The 7,295-nt window shown below is 28.6% G+C and overlaps 1 long non-coding RNA gene across 1 annotated transcript; it reads left to right on the forward strand.

Moving 5' to 3' along the window:
* On the forward strand, positions 1 to 748 carry LOC136774498 (uncharacterized). The gene is made up of 3 exons (XR_010822818.1): positions 1 to 61; positions 248 to 289; positions 483 to 748. It is a non-coding gene; the product is annotated as an uncharacterized lncRNA (long non-coding RNA).
* Positions 749 to 7,295: the final 6,547 nt, after the last annotated feature.

The following is a 7,295-nucleotide window of genomic DNA, read 5'->3' on the forward strand; positions in this document are numbered from 1 at the left end:
CGTACTCAGACGTGATCGAAATTCAAAACAGCATTGGTAAAATTTCAATAAGCAAATAAAGGTAAACTTAGTTATAAACTTTTATTATTAACATTTTATCACGTAGTTTTTTAATTTCATCAGGTAAAAATAAAAAATTAAGAAGAATTAAATTATATTTAAAATGATAACCTTAATCTTATTTTTATTGTATTTAAATGGCAATAAATTTTCTGTATATTTGCAATTAATTACTAAATTTTTTCAGAAATAAAGATGGATCAATACTACGCTCACAATAGATATGTAGGTATGTAAAGTTTAAATGTAGTACAGAATACTAAAATAGTAAAGTATTCAGTTTTATTAATTATACTTTAAATTCCTGCACAACCCAAAACATTGGAGTGAAAAAAGTGTATTTGCATTAATTATTAAATCTTAATTTCATTAGACTTTATTAAAAGGAAATATTTTAATTAATACTTTCTTTTTTTTGACAGATCTGAATAAATATTCCTGGACAATTGGAAGCACAAAATTGTTGTTGGAACATATAAGGAAAAATAAAAATATAATACAAAATAAAAATATTGGTCAAAAAAAATTATGGGAGGTAATTGCTGCAGAATTAGGTAAAAAAGGATATTTAGTTAATGGCAAGCAGTGTTCAAATAAATGGAAATCCTTTAACTTGTTGGTAAAACCTATTGCTATTGGTCACTTGTCCGTTTTTGACACTTCAATCACGTCGGAATACGTCCTACCTTAACCCCTTTAACCCAGACCCGATCAGATCCACACGCGGAAGCCTCCTCACCAAATCCGGGTTAATCTAGGGTTTTTTTCTAAAGGTATTACTGCGACTGTAGTAAACCCTAACCCGGATCAGATCACTGAACGTAAACATCCTATGTCACTGTGCTGAGGATGGAGCTATGCGGGTTTTCAAAATTAAAATAAAGAAATGGACTAAACATAATGTGGTTATAGTGTCATCGTTAAGATTCAGACTATGTTAGTTGAGACGGATAATAAAATAAACGAGTCAAAAACCTGGGTAAATACAATAATAAATAAAGAAGCTGACAAATTAGATATATAATATAAAATGTAAGATATTTTATAGTACTTTCTGGGATTTTATTTCAGATTAAATTATAGTAATGTGTTTACTATGTCACTACTGAGGATGGAGCTATGTGGATTGAACATTAAAATGAAAGGAATAGATTCACCATATTATGGTTACTGTGTCATCGCTGAGGATCAAACTGTGATAATTGAAATGAATATTAAAATAAAGAAGCTGACAGATTAGATATATAATATAAAATGTAAGATATTTTACAGTAATTTGTGGGATTTTATTTAAAGTTAATAAATGTAAAATAAATTTTTTTTTTCTTTTTACAATTGTATCTATATTAATTACTATATGTTGTAATTTCTTAAAATTAAGCCTCTGCTATTATTAGCAAACTAATAGTTTTACAAGGCAGTGATGCCAAAATCAAGCTTTTAGCAACAAAAATGAAGATAAGCGCTAGCCAGCAGCAGTATAGAAAATTTGAAGGGAAACGGTACAAACACAGCTATGCCTGGTCAGCATAGGTGTGATTTGGACTTCAGGCAACATTGGCTTTAGAAGAAGAGCGACTACCGCTAACCGTGACATTTTTACGTGTCATCCGTGTGAAGTGGTGCTGCGTTTACCTAATAACTCAAAGCAAATAAAAATGCTTTTCTTAAATTGATTTGTAATTTTGATAAAATGGTCAAATGTAGCCATTAATTAATTAGATTTGGTAATAAATACAGAAAATGCGTTTTATTATAACAAATGAGTTGAGGTAAAATAAACTCAATGTTTTTATATTAATCTGTTAACAAATGCATTTTTTATTTATTATTGGGTCCAATAAGTTAATGGTTATTAAAAAAAAAATTCCTTGTAATGAAACCAGAATATGAAAAAATTTTAAACTTCACCAAGACTCGAACCTGAGCCCACAGCATGACAAACGGCAACCTTACTGCCTGCGCTACAGCGCTCGCTTGCTATACCAAGAGCAAAACAGCCTTTTAAAGACTGAATACAATTCTTTCATTAACTCGTCATAAACGATCAAGAATTGGCTGTAATAATAAATACATTTATATACACAGCATTATTGCACTAAATTTATTATATTTTTAATTTGAAGCATACATTTTGCATGCAGATACAATAGTTTAAGGGTAACCATTCAGTACTCTAAATACATTAATCTGTTCATATGCTCCATTGTCATAAATTAATTAAATAATATTATAATATATGTTACACGTGTAATGGCATAATTTATGATAGATGAGCATATGAATAGTTTAATGTATTTAGAGTACTGAATGGTTACCCTTAAATTATCATATCTTCATGCAAAATGTATGCTTCAAATTAAAAACAATAAATTTGGTACAATAATGCTGTGTAGATAAATGTATTTATTATTATAGCCAATTCTTGATCGTTTATGACGAGTTAATGAAAGAATTGTATTCAGTCTTTAAAAGGCTGTTTTGCTCTTGGTACATCAAGTGAGCGCTGTAGCGCAGGCGGTAAGGTTGCCGTTTGTCATGCGGTGGCCTCGGGTTCGAGTCTTGGTGAAGTTTAAAATATTTTCATTTTTTTTTTCATTACAAGGAATTTTTTTTTTAATAACCATTAACTTATTGGACTCAATAATAAATAAAAAAAGTGCATTTGTTAACAGATTAATATAAAAACATTGAGTTTATTTTACCTCAACTCATTTGTTATAATAAAACGCATTTTTTGTATTTATTACCAAATCTAATTAATTAATGGCTACATTTGACCATTTTATAAAATTTAAAAATCAATTTAGGAAAAGCGTTTTTATTTAATTCATTCACTTATACCATAAGTACTTCAGCTGTCAGATAGATCAAAGCTGTCACTACTCCTTATTTCTTTATTTACACTTTATTTTTCAGTATACTAACGGACGGCGACAATTTTCCGAAAAAAAATTGTGATATTCATTTCTAGAGTTGGCAACAGCTATACTCTATAGATTTGCAAGCACCATCTGTAGGAAGAACTGGTTATTACTAACTGTTTTTAAGCGTGTGTGTGAAATGTTTATTTCAAACTGTCAAAAAGACGTGAATTGACATTAAATGATTAAAATCAAATATATGTCATTACCACAATTTCGTGAAATATAAAAGTTAAATATATGTTTCTAATAGACGTTATCCATATAAGTATTCAAATATAAAAACGCACAATAACTCATTTTAGCAATCTAGACCCAATTAAAAACTCATCTAACTGAAACTTTCATTTAGTGAACATTCGTTGCATGATAACATTTTTTCAAATTCTCCTATCTAAAAACAATGTATGAAATAATTACTGTTTTTATTTATGTAGGTTGAATTCCCGCAAAGGAAAGTAATAAGAACTTTTCTGCCAACTTGCAGGGCAAATTTTTACAAGAGTGGACATAACTTTATTACATACTTCAAAGTGGATCTACAAACTTATCAGATAAGCTGAATTTATAGAGTATTTTATATTAATAATTTAAGTAACAAATGCTTTGTAAAATCTTTCTTGCTTTTTATAGATTGATGAAAATTATTGACAAGCGTGGCCACAACTGCGTACTGCGTACTACATACTAATCATGTAGCAATACGAGCTCCATTACGAAGTGTTCATTTATGGTATTTATTATTTTAATAATAAATAAATTAAACATTCAAACACAACCTGGGTAGATTCAAATTTGACATATAGCTGACGTTGCCACCATAAAGCAGGTATCGTTGTTTCTAATTTTCACATCTTATATAAATCTATTATAATTACTAAAATTATCTATTAATCAATTTCATTTTTCTCAACTAATTACAGAAAATACTGTTCTTCCTTCTTGAAAATAGAAGAAAGATTAATTTAGAATTTCCACACTAAGGATATAAGCACACAAAAATTGTATAATTTTATGGAAAGAAGAAAAACATTTCACACACACAGCCATTTGATTAGGTTCCTTTAATTATAGCAGCATTTAATAATTTCTGAGAGCAGCATTAATTGACAGGCTACGCATGCATTTAATTGGCTTAAATTTTTACTAAATGACCTATTTAGATGGAAAGTGGATTTAATTTCCCTGCCATAAAATGACTATACGCATGAATTTTTAAATATATTTAGTTTTTAAATCAGTTTCATGTGTAATGTAGACTCACTCAGTTTTAACAAGTTATGATTAATCAACTTATATATTATGACAGACGAAAAAAAGATTTTACTAGTTTTCAAGTAATTATAATCAAAATAGGATAGAAATATGAAGCAAAGTTCTACCAATAAAAAAAAGTGTAGACATGATACGTTAAAATATAGCTTATATTTTAATGGTGAAGTACAAAATTACTATTGCACATTATTAACAAGCGTAAAAGTAATTTTTTCATGAGTTTGCAAATATTTGTTTTTCAATGAAATTAATTTACTTATAATTTCTTCATTATAATTTTTATCAATTGTAATGTTTGGAAGGTCAACTTCTATATAGTATACCAAGTACTGGAAACTTTTCCATTACATCAATTAAGTAAAAGTTATTTTATACACATTAATCTGTACAAATAAATAAATTTTGAATGAAACCTATTGAATAAATTATTGTTTTCAGTTTTCATGAGAAATATAATTACAAATAAGCTAAATTTTATAGTTACAGTAAGAATGCACAAGCTACTAAATGCAGTATCATTATGGATTAGGGTTAACTGGCTCCAATGTTAACTTTTCATTCTCCCTGTTTCTCTTTCAAGCCTAGCCTTGTTTTATCATCTTTTAAGTATTCTATGCGAGTAAATTCATAATAGATTGCCATGAAAGTCTCTGCAACTTGGAGAATTAGACTTCAATTATAAATATTCATAAAATCTTTAGATTTATTATGCGAGTACTGTATTCGAAGAATCATCTCAGCATTAGACATATGTAGGATTTTGACATCTTTCACATGAAATATTATTCGATTATTTCCAAGATTTCTATGGAAAATCACCTGCAAGGCTCTGAATCTAAGGCATTTTGCTTCAAATTTATCCATTTTTCCAATTTGATTTACAGTGTTGGTGTCAATATCAATTTTTTATTCTGCTTATTCCTCGTTCAAGCTTTAACTATATGTTTCTTCCTTTCGATATTGTATACTGAAAGATTCATTACAAAATACTATGTGAATCTCTATAAGATACTAAACTATTAGCTTCCAATATTGATGAATTTTTATATTTACCATGTTAACACTGCATTCTAGAAAATATGATAATAACTCATGAATGTTAATTATGATTACACGATACATCAATGGCTACTTAATTAATATCCATCCGAATCCAGACAAATTGATCCTCAGCAATTACTCAATAAATATGTTATTGAAGTTTTATCTGAAAAAGAAACCACACAAAGCACCACAAACTATATTACATTTTAAATGATAAAAATCATTATTATACTTATCTAATATGTTGACTGATTAATATTAATAATAATCTCAATCCAGACTGCTTAATTCTCAATAACGACACAATAAACATTTTATTCAAGTTTATTATTGTCAGTGTCGATACCAGTAAAACCATTTGGATCACATGAAGTGTATGCGTATATTGCTTATCTCTGCAACCAAAAATATTTCTTCGCAAACTTATCATAGAGGCAACGACCAACCTTATTCAAAGTAGTGTATAAAAGCTAATTATATGCTCCTTTTTTTCAATCATCTTTACAATAACTATATAAATTCGGCGTCCATTTAACAACAAACTGCAATACATTTTTCATGAAACATCTTATGCTTTTATAATAAAAAATTCAAAATTAACTTATTCAAATATTATTTATCTGACATTAACCAATAATACAAATAATAACCAATCTGTCAAGTGTCAACTGCCTAGGGGAAGTTTCGCCAACTTTCTCCGCTAGGTGAGCTGTAGGGGTAGAGGGTAAAGTGCCATAAAATTTTATAGTTACTTTCTAGGGATGGAGCTTTCGATGAGTAGACTATATTATAATGTATTTTGTGCGCATGCGTGCGAGTAGAAGAAACTTACGAACACAAGTAATCCAAAAATGTTTTCATGTAAATGTGTGTGCATTGATACTTACAGCTGAAATTAAAAGATTATAATAAGTAATATAGAAAGTTTGAGGCATAAAAGAATTAAAAGTATAATAACCATCTCTGTAAGAAAACCAAAGAGAAATGGCCTGTCATTCACTATACATATTGATGCCATATGGCATATGCACAAAGAATATAACAAAAATACTTTTAGATAAGTATATCTTTTGTATATAATAAGTGCATATTCAAGAATAAATCTTTTGTATGCTTTGTGGATGTATTTTGTTTATTTTACAGATTTAATCATTTATTTATTGTAAGCCATCTTCAATTTTTTATTGATCTAAAGTTTACATAGAATGGAAATCTCCCACAGAATAATTTCCATACCCTTCGACAAAGAGTGAAAGATCAACTTAGTAATTTTTGACATATTGTCTAACAATAGCATGTTATATATTGTGTTTATATGCTTGATTAACACTAATACTTTACATATCGAAAGTACTCTTGACTATTTAATTAGAAAAATTTCATCATACAGTCTTAGGTCTAGTTGAGATAGTGTCTTTAATAGGTCTGTTGATTTGATATTATTTGTAATATTCTAATGTATTTTTCATATTATTATTATATGTCGAGTTTCGAAGCTGCAATTAAGATCCTCATACCGTGTTTAATGATTACAGGAAGTTCAACTTATATATAAAAGAAGAAAATATTTGGAATTGTCATACAAGAATGAGATAAGGAAATGGAGGAATTTTTACCAGCAGCCATAAAGGAAATTTTACAAGTATTTTCTGAACGGTGTGAAAAGATGAGAACAATTCAACAACTCCTATGGTAGCATGTGTGGTATCTATGCTATTATTGTAATATGTATAGTTTGCTACGACTTTATATCTTCAACAATAACACAGACCTGGAAAATTCAATTTTCTCAGTTTCAAGAATGGACGGGAAGGAGGGGGGGGGGGGGAGGGGCAATTCTTCCATTTTTTTTACTGAATATGAATGTGGCTTTGAAATTTCTCTATCACATCAGGTGTTTTGAAATATCAGTTAAATGGCTGAAAAACGGCTGTTTTCCTCAGTTTATGATTTTTATTTTAGAGAACAAATTTTCTTTTTGTAAATTACCAC

This window comes from Prorops nasuta, unplaced genomic scaffold, assembly GCF_024137725.1.
Source record: "Prorops nasuta isolate Cenicafe-Biocafe unplaced genomic scaffold, Cenicafe_Pnas_1.2 PNAS00006, whole genome shotgun sequence".
In the NCBI taxonomy this organism is placed as follows: Eukaryota; Metazoa; Arthropoda; class Insecta; order Hymenoptera; family Bethylidae; genus Prorops; species Prorops nasuta.